The sequence below is a fragment of the Salminus brasiliensis genome, chromosome 5, assembly GCF_030463535.1.
Source record: "Salminus brasiliensis chromosome 5, fSalBra1.hap2, whole genome shotgun sequence".
NCBI classification, from domain to species: Eukaryota; Metazoa; Chordata; class Actinopteri; order Characiformes; family Bryconidae; genus Salminus; species Salminus brasiliensis.
In genome coordinates this window covers 46,007,928-46,029,155 of record NC_132882.1, presented here as the reverse complement: position 1 = coordinate 46,029,155, position 21,228 = coordinate 46,007,928, and the positions used below count along the sequence as shown (strand labels likewise).

At 47.8% G+C, this 21,228-nt stretch overlaps 1 long non-coding RNA gene across 1 annotated transcript in view; it reads left to right on the top strand.

Moving 5' to 3' along the window:
- LOC140555786 (uncharacterized) overlaps nt 1-19,056 on the top strand; it is a 54,791-nt gene extending 35,735 nt beyond the window's left edge. Inside the window, exons 2-3 of the long non-coding RNA XR_011979687.1 lie at nt 17,182-17,249; nt 18,973-19,056. This is a non-coding gene — a long non-coding RNA (uncharacterized lncRNA). The remainder of the gene's footprint in view (nt 1-17,181; nt 17,250-18,972) is intronic.
- Nucleotides 19,057-21,228: the final 2,172 nt, after the last annotated feature.

Genomic DNA, 21,228 nt, shown 5'->3' with positions numbered 1-21,228 from the left:
CTTCCTGTAGAGTATTACAGCCTGTCAGAATGAGCGTGTGGATCATATGATCATTATAGAGCATTATAGAGCGCCCCCTACGTTTCCTGTAGTGTAGTACAGTCTGTCAGAGTGAGTGTGTGGATCATATGAACATTATAGAGCGCCCCCTACGCTTCCTGTAGTGTATTACAGTCTGTCAGAATGAGTGTGTGGATCATATGAACATTATAGAGCATTATAGAGCGCCCCCTACGCTTCCTGTAGTGTATTACAGTCTGTCAGAATGAGAGTGTGGATCATATGATCATTATAGAGCATTATAGAGCGCCCCCTACGCTTCCTGTAATGTATTACAGCCTGTCAGAATGAGTGTGTGGATCATATGAACATTATAGAGCATTATAGAGCGACCCCTACGCTTCCTGTAGTGTATTACAGCCTGTCAGAATGAGTGTGTGGATCATATGAACATTATAGAGCATTATAGAGCGCCCCCTACGCTTCATGTAGTGTATTACAGCCTGTCAGAATGAGCGTGTGGATCATATGATCATTATAGAGCATTATAGAGCGCCCCCTACGCTTCCTGTAGTGTATTACAGTCTGTCAGAATGAGAGTGTGGATCATATGAACATTATAGAGCATTATAGAGCACCCCCTACGCTTCCTGTAGTGTATTACAGCCTGTCAGAATGAGCGTGTGGATCATATGATCATTATAGAGCATTATAGAGCGCCCCCTACGCTTCATGTAGTGTATTACAGTCTGTCAGAATGAGCGTGTGGATCATATGATCATTATAGAGCATTATAGAGCGCCCCCTACGCTTCCTGTAGTGTATTACAGTCTGTCAGAATGAGCGTGTGGATCATATGAACATTATAGAGCATTATAGAGCACCCCCTACGCTTCCTGTAGTGTATTACAGCCTGTCAGAATGAGCGTGTGGATCATATGATCATTATAGAGCATTATAGAGCGCCCCCTACGCTTCATGTAGTGTATTACAGTCTGTCAGAATGAGTGTTATAGACATTGTTGATGAATCACTGCAGCTACAGTGGACATTGTTCTGCAGCACTGTAGCGAGTGTGTAATCCTGAGTGTGTGTGTGTGTGTGAGACGGGGGAGCAGCGCTCCGTCAGAGGGCTGGGACCGGGCTCTGCGCCTGCTGTCTGACATTGGGCCGTGATTGAGTTTAACCATTAGCAGGTGTGCTGTAGGGGCCGGGGGTCAGGGGGAGGGCGGGGGTCCGTGTGTGGATCAAAAACATCAAACCAGTAGAATTCAGTGAAGAGTGGTGAGCCGACACGTGTGCAGGCCGAAGTCTCTCAGGCAGGCTTAATGATAGCGGTGTTTTTAATTGAGGGTTAAATACACAGAGGGTTAAATCCTGTAGCCCTCTAGTGGCAGCAGACTGACACTCCACTGGTTGAGTGTGTGTGTGCTGGTGTGAAAGCTGAGGGTGGTGTGTGTTCACACTGCACACAGTAAAGTAGATCAGGGTGTAGAATCCAGCAGCAGAGCGTCCTGTGAGCCTCCATGTTTTTACTGCTGTAGAAAAGATGGAGGAGGCTTTGGGTCTTGTTGGATGTGCTGTGTTTTTTTGTGAGTGAGTGTGAGTGGATATGCACACTCTAAAAATTAAGGGTTCTGCAAGAGGTTCTTAGAAGAACCATAGACAAAAAAAACAAAGATTTTAGGTGGTTGATGGTGGTTGCTAGGGTGTTTCTAGGTGGTTGCTATGGTGTGACTTAATACTTAATATGTCACTTATATAGAGTTTTTCTTTTTGTGGTTGCTAAGGTGTTGCTAGGCGGTTGCTAGAGTGTTGCTTAGGTGTTGCTTTGTGGTTGCTAGGTTGTTGCTATGGTGTCACGTAATGTTTGCTAGGGTTTTGCTTTGTGGTTGCTATAGTGTCACAAGGTGCTTCCTAAGAGATTGCTATGGTGTCACTTAGTGTTTGCTAGGGTGTCATTTCGTGGTTGTTAGGGTGTTGCTTAGTGGTTGCTATGGTGTCTCAAGTTCTGTGTTGTTGCCAAGTGGTTGCCGTCTGACCCCATGCGGTTGCATCAACATGAAAACGCCCACAGAGACTCACCTGGGGGCTGCTAGGGTAAACGCTGGGATGTAACCATGGTAACGGGCAGGTGTCAGCTTTACCGTTTACACTGATACATGTGAAAAGTGAACCCTGTGAGAACCCCGCCTTAGCTTTCGGCAGCGTACACAGCTTGGTGATTCCGGTGCTTTCCAGGTTGGTGATTGACCCGCCGCCCAGCAGGGGGGCAGTTCAGCCGCTCAGTGAGGCGGTTCTGACTCAGTTCAGCTGGGTTACTGATTAACGCGGAGAACCACAGCCTGCAGCTCAGCCCGAGTAATCTTTAACTACAGCGCCGAGCCTGAGCACAGATCCTTCACCTGCTCTCAGATCAGACCGGACTGCGGGGCGAACGTGGTGACACCTACAGGCCAGACGTGGAGCTTACCTGATGGAGCTGATCAGCTAGGCTTTCTTTATAGCTGCTCTTTACATTGTACACAGGTTTAATGATGGAATATAAGTCAATGGGCAGAGGAGTTAAAGGGGTGGTCCGGTGTGTATCACTCTAATTCACACCTCATGTGTTTCCATCAAATAAATAAAAACTGTGTCTAAAACGTTCAGAAAATGCAACATTTAAGGATTTATTCACTTATTTAGACACTTTTATCAACAACCAGCATTTACACCAGGCGCCAAAACCTGTGCACATGGCTTATCTGACCATATTCTCCATATCTCCGCCCGTCTGTCCGCACAGCTCTGTCTCTCTCCCCTCTCCGAGGGCGAGTCTGTGTTTAGTGGCGGGCGAACCGACTGTAAATCACTGCTTCAGCTCTGACGGGCCTCTCAGCGCCGCCCAAATCTCTGAGATAGAGACGTATCCTCCGGAACAGACGCTTCAGCTTTAAAGGAGAAGCGTGAACGGGCTGTAAATCCTGACGGGCCCGAATGTGTCCAGTTCAACCGGCCCGCACGGAGGCTCAGTCAGAGGAGGGTCTGAATCCGGGAAGATGTTAACCCTGTTTTATTCACTCGAACCACAGACCATCATTCCAGCACAACAGGACAATGGGCAGATAAAGAGTTGGGGTGGTCCAGTCATAGATAAATATGTTAGGGTATAGATATGGATGAGTATGAGTATGTATGGGATGCAGTGATACACACCGTGATACACACCGTGATACACACAGCGATACACACAGCGATACACACAGCGATACACACAGCGATACACACAGTGATACACACCGTGATACACACAGCGATACACACAGCGATACACACAGCGATACACACAGCGATACACACTGCTTAGTGTGTGTTTGCTTTGATGGTTCTGACATCCGTCTTTCTTTTCTCCCTCATGCTTCTGCTTGGGACGATCTCATTAAAGGTAAGACCACTTTCCACTAGTGTTCCCTTTTCCCACATTTAGAACTTTGCTACATTATGGTAATGGCGTCAGACACGTTCCTCACGGCTCTCCCGCTGATGTTTGCTGGTTTCCACAACTGAGAAGACTTACCTCACCCTTTCTTCTTCATGTTGGTAAAATGTGGTGTTTGTTTGGTGTTCATGGACCTGCACTTCTGAACGCAGCGGTTCTTCTCTGAGCGGAGGCCCTGTGATCTGGTCAGGGGTGGCTGGAAGTCGTGAGTAGTGTTTAGCCGTGTTTGGTGTTCAGTAGATGTTTGTGTGAGCTCTGAGGGGAGGGAGCAGTTGGAGCAGGCGGAGGTCTGGAGTGTTGTTTGTTGCTGTGTGAAGGAAACAGCGGGGGCTCTTTCTGCTCGGAGGTTGTGATGAATGGTCCGGTTAAAACGCTCTTATGCTGCATGTTTTGAAGGTCATGAGAATTTTTCCCAGTCAGATAAATGAAAACATTGGGCAGCGCTTCCTCAGAGTCAGGCTGCCTTTAGGAGGACGCTTCAGTGTCCGTCAGAAACCCGTCCTGTGCCACTGATCTCAAGACCAAGTCAAGACCAAGACCGGGACATGTTGAGTTAATTGAGTCAAGACCAAGACTTTATATTAGTCCAGTCTGAGTCAAGACTGAGACCAAGACTCACTGAGTCTGAGTCAAGACCAGTAGACAGTCAGTCAGAGTCAAAACATTTTAGACACTGTAGTAGTGAAGTCAAAACCGTTATTTTGTAGCCGTCGAGTCCGAGTCGAGACAGGGAGGCTGTAGTTGAAGAGTCTGAGTTAAGCCCAAGACTTTGTAGTAGTTGAGTCTGAGTCAAGACTTTGGCCAAGACACATTGGCCACACATCAACCAAAGTGAAAACCAACACTGAAGATCCTCCTGATTGGGAGGAGTCCTGATTGGGAGGGGAGATGGTGGGTAAGGTTCTTTAACCATAATTAACGCTGATCTTCAGTGGTGGACCGGCTGCAGCGGTCATTTTCTCTGCAGATTCAGGATGCTCTGTAGTTCGTCTGTGGAGTGGGCAGCTGAACGGCACTTTCAGTGATGACCGTTTAGGGCCGTGATGGCTGCTGAGGTTTTCTTTTTTTCAGATTGGCATGGAAAGTGCAGACGTGGTCGGGCTTTTCTGATGATGGAGAAAGTTCTGATGTCAGCTTCTGAACCCTAGCCTGAGCTGTCCATAGTGCTTCCTAAGACATAAGCATAAGCATGGACTGCAGTGGTCACTGCTCGTGTATGAGGCACTGTATGACACAGTAGTCAGGAGTCAGATTAGGCAGGACTAAGAGCGGACTGGATTCGTGGTGTTCGTTTGTGATGGAAAATGTTGGACCGGCCGCTGACTGAAAGGCCTTGGTGTTTGATATCGGCAGTAGGACGTGTTTACCAGCAATCGATTACCCGTAACAAAGCCAGACGAGCTGCATCGGCTTGAGAGTTCTAACATCCTCGGCATGAAAGAAGCCGTGTACGCATTAGAACCTGAGAACCAATCACAAAGTCGCGCTGGAGCATTGTTGATAAATATTATTCATGGGGATCCGCTCGTGAGAAGACGCGACCCGGCCGAGCACAGGCATTTATTTTCATTTGTTTGACAGAGATCGACTAGTCATTAGGTATCTGGTGTCGTCTGAGGTCAGTTCTTACCCGGGCTGTGCTGAGAAAGACCGCCTGGCTGTTTTTGAAAGACTTATCTGGGAGCTTTGTGTTGGAAGGACATCACTGGGACACGGAGAGGTCCCTCTAGAGTAAACAGCGGTGCTGAGAGAACCCGTCCTCACCCTCGGAGCTGGCTCATGGGAAACTCTGGCTGAGAAAGGTCTTCGTTCTGATTTGTAGGGCTGGGCCGTGGTGTAGTGACACACATTTGCATTTTTGCGATCACGGACGTTCCCATCACCAAAGAACCCCCAAAAGATTAGATACTAGAACCTTCATTCTTTGAACTTTGCTTTGAAGTATTGCCTAAACTAATGGTCGCAGTTCTTCGCTGAGCATGGGGGTGTCCGGCTGGCCTCCAACATCGCTAGACATTAGTAGATGATGTTGGGTGACCAAAATTCAACGTCAGGACAACGTCTAGTGCCAACATCAATCGGACGTAGAATAGTGACAACATCTGACGTTGATATTTTGTTGGTTTTCAGTTAAGTTGCCAAAATCCAACGTTAGCAAAATCCAACGTCCATGGCATAAGCCCCGCAGTCAGAGCTGTAGAACCACATATATTCCATGGGGGTGTCCGGCTGGCCTCCAACATCGCTAGACGTTGTTTTCTGGTTGAAGGTAGGTGATGTTGGGTGACCAAAATCAACATCAGGACAACGTCTAGTGCCAACATCAATCGGACGTAGAATAGTGACAACATTTGACGTTGATATTTTGTTGGTTTTCAGTTAAGAACATTACACACTGATGAAAAATACCAACGTTTAGTTGAGCCAAAACCCAACGTCTGCTAAACTTCATAATAATGTTAACGTCCGTGACGTTCTAACATTGTTAGTCGTTTATATGTCGCAGGTTTTAAGTCATGGTGTTAAGAATCCAAAACCTCAACGTCTGTCTGACGTCGGAGCTTGATGTCAATCCAGTGTTGGTTTTTGATGGATGTTCAACAAATTCAACAAATTCAACGTCTGTCTGACATCAGATTGACTTCCAATGCCTGCTGGGTGTCCATGGCATAAGCCACGCCCCTCACTCACTTATGGTTGAAAATCTGTTGGAAGTGCAGACCTAGTATGGAATGTATCTAGACGAGTATATGCAATTATGCAAACGTGTGGTTCCCCACAGCGTTTGGTTTTCTCAAACGCAGTCAGAGCTCTAGAACCACATATATTCCGTTAAGTTCTGAGGTTCCACTGTAAAATAAACTGTCTGAGAACATCAGAGTTCTAAACATCCACCTGTGAATGCGTCTAGAGGACGTCAGTACAGCAGTAAAAACAAAGAATCGGAACTGGATCAGGCCTGAATCTGCCCTGAACCTGTTAATAGTGTGATGAGGTTAATGTCACTGTTGTGTTCCGCGGTTCCAGTCCTCAGACCCCCCCACCGGCTGCTGGCTCTCGGGGTCCGGCCCCACTGTTGCTCTCAGTGCTGTAAAAGGAGGCATTAAGCTTTGCCCTTTAACTGAATGCAACATGCAGACATCACCCCAGCCCGTTAACGGCAGACCGGTCATCTGTTTTGGAAGGGGCATGTTTTCCCTGTGGCCGAGTCTTGCGCCAGTAAAGCTTCAGAACAAGTGTGATAGAGTGCGGATCTGAAGGCCTGCCTCACTGCTGCCAAACGGGCAAACACTGCTGTCTCCCGGGACAAAAAGGGCCTTTGAGTGTTCGCTCTGCTTCTTTGCCAGGAGTGGATTACGTCCATTTCAGTGACACCTCGGGAGAAAGCAGCCCATTCCCTGGACAAGGCTCCTCTGAATGGAGCAGTATCAACACCTCCATCTCCACTCCGGCTCAGTTTCATTGGGTTGTAGCAGGTCTTGCGTAATGCACGGCACAGCAGCTTTTACATAATTGATAACTGAACCTGTAGACGCTACCGAGCTGAAATAGTGGCTAGATGGCTCGGGGCAGGACCCCCTGCCAACCAAGCTGTAGTCGTTTTAGTGGACGCACTAATTGCAAGCTTGTTGTTTACCCATGAAGACATATTTCATATTTACATTTACAGCATTCAGCAGATACTCTGATCCAGAGCCACTCACAGAGATCCACTAAATTTCCAAAAGTTTGTGGACACCCCTTCTATTAAGTGCGTTCAGCTACATTCTGTTGCACCCTGGAGAAATCCTTCCCCCAAGAAAAGTCTAGACGCTTGTCGTCCTTACATCTCCAGGGATTTAAGACAACAGAGAACGTCAACCCCAAAGGTTCAGCAAGTCCACTTGTGATGACCACATCGAGCAGCCGACAGCCGGCCCAAATCCTTTTCTAATTATAATGCAAATCACGGCAAGCGAGGTCGGGTCAGCTCTTATTAGTATCTTTATCTCCTCTGCTGGGATGGATGGTCCGATGCCATCATTCTGGGGTGTGCTGGATTGTGCTGTGTCATACTGGGTGGTGCTTAAAAAAACCCTCCGCCCAGGCTCTCAGGAGCAGCTGTCAGCAGTGCTGTCTCTCAACACGCTGCTTATGGCCGCAGGCCTCCGGCCTCGCCGGGCCAGCATTTCAGCACCGTCAGCTCAAGTGTCCAGTCCACCTGATAGTGTACCGTGCAGTCGATAACAGCAGGCTTTGAGGTCTCCGCCGCCACTCCGAGGCCGGCTGTAATGGAAAACGTGCCGAAGTTATGCATGACGTTATGAAAACCAGGCGTGGAGGAAGGCTTTCGGTCCGAGGAAGTCTGATATTGGTCCTCTGCCTCTGGCTCTTGTAGGATCACATCTCTTTCCTCTTTTGAGACAGATTTATCTAGAGCTCGCTTGATTCACCACATGGCCGTAAACGGTCTGGGAACGGTCAGGAAACGGCATGGCACTTCGTCAAGTGCGCCTCTGCTTCTTCCCCAGCCAGCACCTTCGCTGGTAGCGAGCTCGGAACGAATTGTTGGCCGGACATGCAGTAACACGGACCCCCGACACGAACCCCCGACTGTTCGACAGTGCTGTCAACCACCAAACACATTACACCAATGGGGCTTTGGAGATCGCAGAGTCTTCCCTGTTCCAGAATCATTTCACCCAATTAGGCCAGCGCGGCGTCGTTGGGAACTGCATCTATACAAGTGTTTTAATCCCTTTAGCGAGATTTAGAGTCGCCGTAACCAGCGGGGATCACTTGCAGGATCAGCCCAACAGCTTTCTGCTGGATCTTGCTCAAAGAAAAAGAGCAAGAGTTGGAAATGGATCCCTTCTGTTTCTGCACTTACTGCCCTCACCCTGTCACTGTCCCACTGCTCCCCACCTCCTCCCTGCAGGCATCCCCCATCCCTCCACTCCATCCCTCCTCGGGAAAGTTGGAACGACGCTCCAGGCCTCAGACAGGTGGCACTTTTCCTCTCACGCTCAGACAGGGAACTCTCTTCTTCCGCACAGTCTCAGCCGCTGGTGACCCGCTGTCTTTTCCGGGCCTTATCCGTCCAGCAGGTCTTTGGGTTTTTAATTCCTCACCGAATCCCTCAGCGCTGCCTGAGCAGCAGATGTAGCCCGTTCATGACTTACGCATTTGAACCCGAAGTCGCATCTTAAGGGCTCTGCATTCCTTCCCAGAATCACACGGTCCCCGTCCTTCTCCGCTCCGTATAAACCAGAGGCCGGGCTGTTTATGTGATTTACGACGGCCTGCTTTTAATCGCCACGAGCGCCGGGACAAAACAATGCAGAGGATGATGTTTTTGATCAGGGACCAGCCTGGGAAGCCCTGCCGGAGAGTCCGAGACCGAACACATCTTCCTGCCGTCCCCATCGCGGCGACGGGAGGCACAGAGAGGCCCGCAGACAGGCAGGCTAGCCGACAGGTGGAAGGCATTAGCTCAGGTCCCCATGAGAGGAGACCGTCACCTGATGACTGCGGGGCTCCAGGATTTATTAAAGGGGACGAGGCAGTGGCCCTCGTGGGGAATTGATCACTTTCAGATTCCCAAACAGTGAAGTAGTGCAGATACTACCACAGCTTCCCAGATGCCTTACTGTGGAATAAACCACCGCTGGACCTGCTAGAGTTTATCTGGATACAATGACCCCAAGTGACCCTATGTGTCCAAAAGCTTCCGGACACCTGCTCTTCTAAAATCGAGGCAAATAGGGACTTTCCACCACTTTACAGAACTCTGAACAAGCTGGATCTTGATGGGAACTGATGGGATTCGATCCCATTGAGCTACGAGAGATACATTTGGACAATCTGGGACCATCCTAAAGGAATTTGATGGAAACACCCAGTGGTGTTCAACTGAGCTCCAGTCCTCACCTTATCCCAAAGATGTTCAGTAGAGCTTCAGGTTTCCAACACATCCCAAAGATGTTGAATGGAGCTCAATTCCTCTGACCCCCAGTAGAGCTTCCACTCAATGCCGAGGTAAATACCCAAAGGTATTCCATTGTGGAGCTTAGGCTCTGCATCCCATCCCAGGGGGATTCAGTGGAGTTCCAGTCCTGAGAACTGAACAGGCCAGATCTTGGATCTCCCTCCAACTCAATTCAGAAATGTTCACTGGGGGTTCAACTTCAGCTCATCCCAAAGGTGCTTGATCTCTCCAGGTTCGAGATGGAACATCGTTGCAACTGTAGTCCGATATATTTTTCCTTGTGGAAGTCAGAATAAGCGCCGGGTTTAGAAGGTGAGTAGATGATGTGTACGGAGCTCCAGTTTTCCAGCGCCTGGCAGTTACGGACTGGAAAACTCGCGCAAGCTGTTGGACGCTGCTCACGCATCTCCAGGTGTCTTAACTAAACTTCTCTGTCAGTGTGTGTATGCGTACATATGTGTGTGTGTGTGTGTGTGAGTGTGTGTGTGAGTGACTCCCCATCTGTTTTCCGATGCAGAGCATGGTGTGTGTCTTCCCGCTGGCGTGGATTCTGCTGGTGCGCTGGCCTGTAATTTATCCTCCGCTGTACTGGCTAGCTCAGAGGGCCGCAGTGATTATTGAAACTCATTTCGCATCGCTTCACATCCAAGAGGGGAGGCCAGTCACCAGCGACACGCTTTTTCCACTTTTTCCATTGCAGGCAGCGAGAAAGACGAGGACAGAGAGACACAAGGACAGAGAGAGAGACTGTTGTAGCTAAATGAGTAGTGCTGGATGCTTCTCAGCTGCTGGGCCTAATCTCCTGAGGGTGTAAAAATACATCAGATCATATTCTGACAGACTGTAATACACTACAGGAAGCGTAGGGGGGCGCTCTATAATGCTCTATAATGTTCATATGATCCACACTCTCATTCTGACAGACTGTAATACACTACAGGAAGCATAGGGGGCGCTCTATAATGCTCTATAATGTTTATATGATCCACACGCTCATTCTGACAGACTGTAATACACTACAGGAAGCGTAGGGGGCGCTCTATAATGATCTATAATGTTCATATGACCCACACGCTCATTCTGACAGACTGTAATACACTACAGGAAGCGTAGGGGGCGCTCTATAATGCTCTATAATGTTCATATGATCCACACATTCATTCTGACAGACTGTAATACACTACAGGAAGCGTAGGGGGCGCTCTATAATGCTCTATAATGATCATATGATCCACACGCTCACTCTGACAGACTGTATTACACTACAGGAAGCGTAGGGGGCGCTCTATAATGCTCTATGATGATCATGTGATCCACACGCTCATTCTGACAGACTGTAATACACTACAGGAAGCGTAGGGGGCGCTCTATAATGCTCTATAATGATCATATGATCCACACGCTCATTCTGACAGACTGTAATACACTACAGGAAGCGTAGGGGGCGCTCTATAATGCTCTATAATGTTCATATGATCCACACGCTCATTCTGACAGACTGTAATACACTACAGGAAGCGTAGGGGGCGCTCTATAATGCTCTATAATGATCATATGATCCACACGCTCATTCTGACAGACTGTAATACACTACAGGAAGCGTAGGGGGCGCTCTATAATGCTCTTTAATGTTCATATGATCCACACGCTCATTCTGACAGACTGTAATACACTACAGGAAGCATAGGGGGCGCTCTATAATGCTCTTTAATGTTCATATGATCCACACGCTCATTCTGACAGATGAAGTGCGTGCAGGAGATTTTCCTGTATGAGTTTCGAAACCGAACATTCACAGAATCTGTTGCAGCGAGACCCACTGGGGTTTATGGGTAACGTGGAGCTGCCAGAGGATTCTCACAGTGACAGCCATAAAAACACATGCTAGTGTTCCACATGGGTTTCTGTCTGGCTGCAGGCTGCAGGATGTGTGTGTGTGTGTGTGTGTGTGTGTGTGTAGTAGTTGTCTGCATACCTGGGCTGCTTTTTTACTTAGTGTATGTCCTGATGTGCCATTTAATCAGTTTATAATAGAAACAGCATATTTATTAAACAATAAATAGATATAATATAATACCGTATATATTGTCCAACAGTAATAAACTATATGTCCAAATGTTTGTGGACACCCCTTCTAATGAATGCATTCAGCTATTTTGAGCTGCAACCATTGCTGACACAGGCGTGCAAATGCACACACACAGCTTGTCTAGTCCCTGTAGAGAAGAAGTACTGCCAATAGAATAGGACCATCTCTCTGGAGCAGATCAACATCATGACCCTATTGGCTCCATACTGCCTAATAATGCCAGGCGTGGGCTAGAGGGGTATAAAGCCCCCCAGCATTGAGGAGCTGTGGAGCAGTGGAGGAGCTGTGTTCTCTGGAGTGATGGTGGAGGAGCTCCATCCAGTACTTTTGATTAGGATGAGTTGGGGATGATGAGGTGGGGTGCTGATCATCCAACATCCTGACCTCATTTACAATCTACTTACTGAATGCAATCAAATCCTCACAGCAATGTTCCTCCTCCAGAATCTAGTAGAAAGTCTTCTTCTCTGGACAGTAGAGACAGTTACTCCAACTCTTTTTTTATACCCTTGATTTCAGAAGAAACAGTAAATAAATGAGCAGTGTCCCAATACTTTTGTCCTCTCTATGGTGTTAAACATCCTCAGAAACTTTACATATATTGAAATATATGAATAAATTTATTATATAGATATTGCTGGTTGCTGCACAGAGCAGAGACAGAACCGCTGGTGTGTGTGAGGGAGCCGAGCATTCCGATCCGGGAGCAGCAGGGCAGGGAGCACCTCAGCGCCGTGACATCCAGGGAATGTGCGGCCCTTTATCACGGCGAGCCGCTTTTAAAGAGGGATGTATCTGTGTTCAGTGGAGCCGTCGGCAGCAGCAGCGGCAGCAGCAGCGGCAGCGGTGCGTTTACTAAACAGCCTGTATCCATAAACACACACATAAACGGCGGGTCAGGTTGCAGAACTAATCCTGGGACAATGCGGGCCTGTATCCGAGCGCTCGGTGCTGCTGGATGGGAACCTGTCTGAAATGCGGCAGGCTGTCATTATCTCGGAGCAGGCCGATGTGGAACGTGATCTGCTCCGGCCTGCTCACAACGGGTCTCAGATTACACCCCCCCTCCCCCCACCCGACCCGAGGGGGGAAGCCGGGCCACGCTGAGCTGTGTGTGTGAGCGCCGTGCTTAAAGGGCCGATACCGGGGAAATGAGCCTGAAGTTCCAGTCCAGGCGTGGAAGCTAAACTGGAGCAGCTGCTTGACAACAGTTGACTGTAATGGAAACCGTTTAGTAACACCCTTGCAACCAGCTGTAATACCATACCAACCACCTACCAGTCCCCTGGCAATATCTGAACCACTGTTCATAGCAACCACCTGCCAGCAACTCAGCAGGTACCATAGCAACTGCTTAATAACCTAGCCATCACCCAAGAAACCTTAGTAGCCACCTAGCAACACTTTTGCAACCCTTTAAAACACTATAGCGACCACATAGCAGTCTACTGGGAACCATTTGGAACACCTTAGCAACCATCCGGCATCACCTGGGATAACATAGCTCACTCTAGAAACCACCCACTTTTCAACAACTGAGCAACCACTTGTAATACCATAGCAGACACATAGCAGGCAACTCTTCGGAGCACCATGGCAACCACCTGGAATCTTTATGCAACCACTTGTAATACCATAGCAGCCACCAGCCCTGGAACACCATACATAGCCAACTTCTCTCAACACTTAGTAAACACTTGCAGTAGTGCCATAACAAATGCTTGGCAACCACCTAGCAACCACCCAGAAAACCTTAGAAACCATCTAGCAACATGCTTGCAACCACCTGTAAGCAACCAAAGCGACCACTTAACAGGGCCCTGGGAAGCATCTGGAATATCATAGCAACCACCTACCAACACCCTAGTGGCACCCCTAGCAACTGCTTAGCAACAACCTAGCAACTACCCCAAAAACTGTTAGTCAGAATGAAACAGCAACGATAATGACCTGACTTAATGATAGCGAACACATCAAAGGAAAGGCTGCGACCCTATTGGACGATTCACGCCTGCTGCTCCCGAACACACCCGCTGATCAGGAAGCCTAGACGGAGTGATCCGATCCAGACTGAGGCCGGGTTTCTGTTCAGTGTGTGTGTGAGTGTACGTGTGAGTGTGTGTGTGTGTGTGTGTGGGAAAAGAACATCAAGGCCCTCTGGGTAATGGGCCGCCCGTCCTGCGAAAGCTGCAGCCAATCAGAGCGCTTCTCAGCCTGTGGACTTTATAATCGCTGAGCTGCATCTGGCAGTCATCAATACCCACCGTCCTCCTGAACCCTCTCCAGATAGGAGGAACAAATTCATTAGAGCCCTGCGCCTGCACCCTCGCCGCGCGGTAGAGCTGGCCCGCACGCATAAACACTAGCATTAGCTCTCGCGTGCTTTCTGATGCACGCACACGGCTCTCGCCTCAACAACACTCGCTCTTTTAAAGGGGTCCTTCGGCAGAAGGTCTCAGTGTAGTCCGCCAGCGGAGACGCGTTCGCTCTAGCACTGGAGCGTGACTTCTAACAGACTTCAGTCCACGTTCTAGATCACGAGGGGGTGTGATGGTTTAGAGGATGCTCCTAGCACCATGCTAACTGGTGTACATAAGCTTCTATAGCTACATTAGCCTCGTAGCTCCAGCGCTAGGTTAAACCCTGGGGGGAAATTTTTTCGCCAGCCTGTTCCTTTAATTCTGTCCGTGCCAGTAAATCCTGACCGGTCGGGGCCGCAGCGCTCTCACTGTTACCTGCGTAATATCTTCCACCTGCTGGAGCTGCTCTGGTTTTACTGGGCAGCCGGCTGGTTGATGTTAGGGCTGAGGAATGGAGGATGAAAGTCTGTAAAGTAGCAGGTTACGAGCCCACACTCATGTTGGGAGGTCTTTCTCTAATTACTTCTGTTTTCTCTCCATAAATTAGGACCAGAAAGACTGGAGAACAGAAGGAGAACAGGGAGCGAGAGAGAGAGAGAGGGGGGGGGGGGATGTTGGGCATGTGGAGGCCCTGTCTGCACAGTTCAGGTGTTAAAGGGGTGGTCCGGTGTGTATCACCCTGACCTCTATCTGCTGTATCTGTAGAGTACGGTCCATCACCACAGACCCTCATTTCTACACGATTCCCTGAACTCAGTAAAGAGCAGAAACTCACTGACTCTAATCTCACTGATAATAGAAGTCAGTGGGCAGAGGAGTTAAAGGGGTGGTCCGGTGTGTATCACCCTGACCTCTATCTGCTGTATCTGTAGAGTACGGTCCATCACCACAGACCCTCATTTCAACACGATTCCCTGAACTCAGTAAAGAGCAGAAACTCACTGACTCTAATCTCACTGATAATAGAAGTCAGTGGGCAGATGAGTTAAAGGGGTGGTCCGGTGTGTATCACCCTGATCTCTATCTGCTGTATCTGTAGAGTACGGTCCATCACCACAGACCCTCATTTCTACACGATTCCCTGAACTCAGTAAAGAGCAGAAACTCACTGACTCTAATCTCACTGATAATAGAAGTCAATGGGCAGATGAGTTAAAGGGGTCAGTCAGTGAGTTCAGGGCATCGTGTTGAAGTGCTGGTCTGTGCTGATCGACCGTACTCTGCAGATTAGGGTGGAGAACCCTGCAGCTCTGCTTTCCAGGCAGGACGGATGGTTGGTCTGTTTGGGGATCAGTAAGTGAATCTGATTCATTGGAGATCAGAAGGTTGTGAGTGAGGGCGTCTGGTTTGCAGATTCCTTCGTGAGACGTTGTGGTGATTACCTGAACACATCACGTAGGTGTGTGTGATTCCTGGGGGTCAAACCCTGCAGGGCCTTCTCCTCACTGCCCTAAGGCGAGCGGCGGGGTTCAGATTATAATACTCCTCACTTTTACTACCGTCATAATTACTGTTATCAACAGAGCAGCTCTAAACGTCTCCGCAGATCCTTCAGGACACACACTCCTCTGCCTGCAGCACACACACGCTGATGATGCAGTGAGCAGAGACACGTCAGGGTGTGAATCACCGCTGCTTTACCATTCTGTAGGAAATGATTCAGTGCAAGTGGCAAGATTTGCAGGGATTCGATTCAGTTTGATTCGGATGTAGTCTTGGAGTCTTGAGGAAATGGTTCACTGCATGACAGAAACTTTAATTATTATTGGATTTGACTCAATTATGAATATGATTCAGTTCATCATGGAAACTTAGCTTGTAATTCAGTATGATTCAGTTTTACTGATGATTCGGTGTGTCATAGAATTAGAAATTTGACCTTGACTGGATTCCATGTGATTATAATTATGATTCTCTTTAGAAACAATGTATGGCTTCAGTTGTGATTGTGATTCATTAGGAAAAGATTCAGTGCATCACAGAATCTCAGATTTGATTCAGTTTGATTCTTAATGCGATTCTTCATGTCATCTCAAATTTCAGCCTGATTCAGTTTAATTGGGGTAAAATTGTGATTCTTTAGGAAAAGATTCAGTGCAGTCTGTCCAATACACACACACACACACACACACACAAGCACCTAAACACACCCAAATAATACCACACATAGACCTCCTGGTCTGTGGCACAGTGACCTACATGCCATGGGCGCTCTCTCTGAAATGCGCACACACACACACATACATAAACACACACACACACACACATACATGAACACACACACACACACACATAGACAGAGGTGGCATCTGGTGGTAGAACTAAGGCAGGATTAGCTCACTGTCCCCTGCTGCTGTGTATAGGTTGGAGTGTGTGTGTGTGTGTGTGTGAGGTAGGTAGGTCAAAAGGAGGACATTAGCAGAACCATAGGAACCCCAGAGATGTCCTCAGATACCCCCTCCTCTACACACTGAGGATCTGCTGGTTGTGGACAGACAGACAGAGGGCAGTGCTGTGGTCACTTCACCCTGCCAGCTGGACTGGAACTAATCACAGCCCAAATATTTCTCATTAAATACAGGCCTGTCTGTTTCACTGTGTGTGTGTGTGTGTGTGTGTGTGTGTGTGTGTGTGTGTGTATACATATACATGTTTGTATATTAATCTTTAGTAAAAATAAATGGGAGGAAATCCTGATGTAAAGGTATTAAAGACAGCAGTGAGAGGACAGGGCTCAGCGCCGGCCGGCAGGGACAGCCCGGGGGACAGGCTGGGGGTGGAGCTACTGGGTGGTTGACTGGTGAATCATCTGCAATACCACACTGAGAGGAGGGGCTGGGGTGGAGGGATGGAGAGAGAGAGGGAGAGAGAGAGGGAGAGAGAGAGGGGGAGAGAGAGAGAGGGAGAGAGAGGTGTACAGTGTTGTAGAGCAGTGTTGGGGTTTAGCGCAGTCAGGCAGCAGAACGCTGAGTCAGAAATGCAGGCACAGCTTTATAACACACACACACACACACACACACTCAGACACACTAATACACACTAACACACTCACTCACACGGAAGCCTGCAGCTGTGGTCTCAGCGCTGCCCTTCGCTGGTAGACGGAGGAACTGCAGCTCTGAGTTCTGTGGGAATATTCATTGTCCACAAGAAGCTGAATCATTCACACACACACACACACACACACACACACTGAATTGAACTGAACTGAATTAAATTGAATTGATCTGATCTGGACTGAATGGGAACAGGTGTGAAACTCTGTTGTTTTCTTCTGTTTCAGAGAAACTCTACAACTCTACGGGTCGAGAGCTGAGGCGAGCGCTCTTCTCCCTCAAGCAGATCTTTCAGGTAAACGTACAGCACCTTCATCATCATCATCATCATCATCACCCTTCACACACCTGCTGCACTGTTAGCTGTGTGCTCACAGACAGACACTCATTAACATTATTCAAATGACTACAGATGAATCATATCAGTACTCACTTCATTACCTTATCAAAAATAATACATTACATTACACATAATATGTTTTAGAAGATTATATGAATATAATGTTTATCATTTATAATAATTCACTATTTATTAACATATAATTGTTATTAATGTCCCACTGCTGAATCATTCCTAAGGAGTCATGAACTCGGTTCGGATCAATGTGAGGCCACAGATTCATCTCCTGAATCACTCTTTTATGTGAATCTTTATGAAAACAGTAATTAATTAATCCCTTTAAAAGCAAAATGGTTTAACCCAGATCAGTAAATAAAGCACTGTGGTGTGTGTGTGTGTGTGTGTGTGTGTATGTGTGTGTTGATTTATTTGAGAAACAGTGTGTGAGATACTGGTGTGTGTACTGAAGTGTACCGCACTGCGTTTATCCAGACGCATGTGAAGGAATTCCGTGTCGTTTTAGCTTTTGTTGGCCAATAAAGCTTCCAAAACTCCAAACCTCTAATCATTTCTACATCAGCGACGGGGCGGGTCCTCCCAAATGTCAGAGCGGGGAAATATTGGCCATCACGCTGCAGTCCAGCTCCATTCCAGACATAGCATGGCACACAGCGGGGAAATCAGACGTTTAACCAAGTGTGCTAGACTGTGGGTCTACTGGTGGATGGTGTGTGTGTGTGTGTGTGTGTGTGTGTGTTTGCCTTTTGTAAGCATAATATAATACATTCAGGATATACACTTATTACATATAGGTACTTAACACCATAAATACTGTAATATCTATAATATGTATATATAAATATTACATATACATACTTACATATGGTCAATATGATCCATACTGGACACACTGTTATTAAATATAGAAACCCACCTCCAGAAAATGTGTGTAAGTCAAGCTTCCCGTCTTTCAGAAAGTGTGTTTAATGAAGTGCTGGCCCGGGAACCAGCAGAGCCGAGCTTGGCAACCCACGGTTCCTGCACCCCAAACACACGGGGTTGCCATGGGCACAGGAAATGAAGTGCAGAGCAGTTTGGCCTGTGTGTGAGGGTCATGTACAGTAGAGCTAATGAATCTCCCTGCTGGATGCTGTGAAAGCCCCTCGCTAAGCTCTTCGCCAACCGCCAGGCACTTTCTCTCGGCTGTATATCGTCACGGTGAAATCCTGGCATGTCTGCACCGCTAATTTTACCGGAAAAGATGTTCCTCACTTAACATCACTTAACATGTCCTTAAAAACGTAAACATCATTTGAAGTGGAATTAATGAGCTGCAGGGTTTTAATATCCTTAATAACAGGCCCAGTCTGGGAACAGCACAGCGGCACCAGTAGGGGGCGCATTGTCAGGTTAGGTTAAGTTGTAGGTAAAGCACTTTAGCTGATGTGTTGCTCCCAGACTGAGCCAGGACAGCAAAATGACTAACTTAACCCACCACCAGGGGGCGCTGTCCTACTGGTGATCCAATCATCCGTGAGATTTAAACCCACACCCTTCAGGTGACTGTATCGCCTGGCTTACCGCTAGGCTTCCGACCACCCCAGTCATTATATACCCTGTTTGGATTTTGTTTACTGTGCTTGTATTGATTGTTTACTGGTGTTTGTTTACTCTGCAGGATGATAAAGACCTGGTGCACGAGTTTGTTGTGGCTGAGGGACTCACCTGCCTCATTAAAGTGGGAGCGGAGGCTGACCAGAACTACCAGAACTACATCCTCAGAGGTACAACAGCTAACAACGTAGCTAACATTAAGGCTAATACCAATGCTAATGCAACACTGAAGCTGATAGCAGTCCCACAATTCCACACTCACAGTATCTCCAAGTACCCCAACAACACCGATCTCACTACGTTGCTATATTATCAGTGCTATTATTGTACTGCTGTAATAACGGCAGTGATGCCACAGCCATACGTAATCGGGAGCCTCATAAAGCATAACTGTCCTCTCTCTCATGGGCAATACTAGCCAGCCCAGGGGTCTCCAACTCCACCATCATTCCAGAGAACACAGGTAAAGTAAAGGTATTTGTCACTGTACACTGTACAGCGAAATGTGTCCTCCGCATTTAACCCATCTGGTAGTGAACACACACTCACACACACACACACACATGTGTTAGGGGCAGTGAGTACACACACACACACACCCAGAGCGGTGGGCAGCCAACTCCAGCGCCCGGGGAGCAGAGAGGGTAAAGGCCTTGCTCAAGGACCCAACAGTGGCAGCTTGCCGAGCCCGGGAATCGAACCCACAACCTGTTATCGATATCCCGGCGCTCTAACCGCTGAGCCACCACTGCCCCCGCAGTTCCTCCACTGCTCCAAAGCTCCTCAATGCTGGGGGGCTTTATACCCCTCTAGTCCACGCCTGGCATTATTAGGCAGCATGGAGCCAATAGGGTCATGATGATGATCTGCTCCAGAGAGTCCCTATTCTATTCTTCTTCTCTACAGGGACTAGACAAGCTGTCCACAAACATTTGGACACATGGTAGCGGTTTAACTACTGACCTTTTAACCCTTTAAAATCTGAATCGGTCAGGGTGTTACGAGCTCACGGGAGCATCAGTGAGGTCAGGTTCTGACGCTTCATCTCATCCCAAAGGTACTGGATGGAGCTCCATGACTCAGGACCTCAGTGCTGAGGAGCTTTAAACCCCTCTAGTCCAGGCTCAGCATTGGGCACGGTGACCTAAGGTGACCCCATGTGACCTCATGGCTGCTCCAGTGCTATCCTTTTCATTGTGTGCAGCTGAGAGAAGCTGATCATATGCTCAGTTAACACAAGGGCTGTCCGGATACTTTTTTATTTTCATGGTACTTTTCTGTAAAGTCTTAATAAATCACTTTTGTGGGCGGAGCCTTGACAGGTTTGTTTGTTTTCCTGTGTATCTGGGGTTGGTGGTCAGAAGTCAGTCATGTCAGGGCGCTGCCCCCCCCGTAAGGTCACTCCCGTCTTGCGGGCCGCCGCGAGGGTCCGGGCCCCACGCGCTTAACACCCAATAAATTTTGAGCCTGGCAGGATGTTGACGACAATAAACCCAATTCCTAAAGCCCGCTCCTTCCCGCGGTCCCTCTCTGACCGGCTCCCTCAGAAAGGAAAGGATTTGGTTGCAGCGTGGAAAACGTTAGTGAGAGCCGTGTAACAGTTAGTGAGAGCGGGACGTGCCAGGTTCTCACCCTCGCCAATTCCGAGCTTCTCGCCCTGCAGGCGTCGTATAGCTGCTCCTTTCTGGACGGCCCGGATCCATACACACCTTTCTAATGAGGCGGCCTAATTGACCTTAATTGACCCTGTATGTCTCTGCTTACAGCCGCGGTTACGTTCCCTACGTTTAATACCCTGTTAAAACGACTGTGCATTTAATACATGGAAAAATGGAGTTAGCAGCTCTGCACTGGACCCAATTAAAGGGCCCATACCCCACTTTCACCGTGCATCAGATTTGTCCCCCTGAGTTCATAAACTATAACCAGAACCAGTCAGAATTCATTTTCACACAAACCTTAGAATTAAATAGACTGTCCCTTTAAACTTATATATGTAAATGAGCTCTGTTCTCATTGGCTTCCCTTAAATTGTACCCAGCCCAGGTTGAAACACTCTTAGTTCAGACAGACACGCTGATAATGATGCTAATGCTGCGGACAGTGAATAGAAGCTAGCGGTCACCAACTCAGTGCATGGCTTTGAAACTATATAAATTATTATATTTATTACTATTATTAGTAGTAGTAGTATTATTATTAGTAGTAGAATTGTTATTATTATTATAATTATCATAATTATTATTAGTATTATTATTATTAGCAGTAGTAGTATTGTTATTATTATTATAATTATTATTATATTATTATTATTAATAGT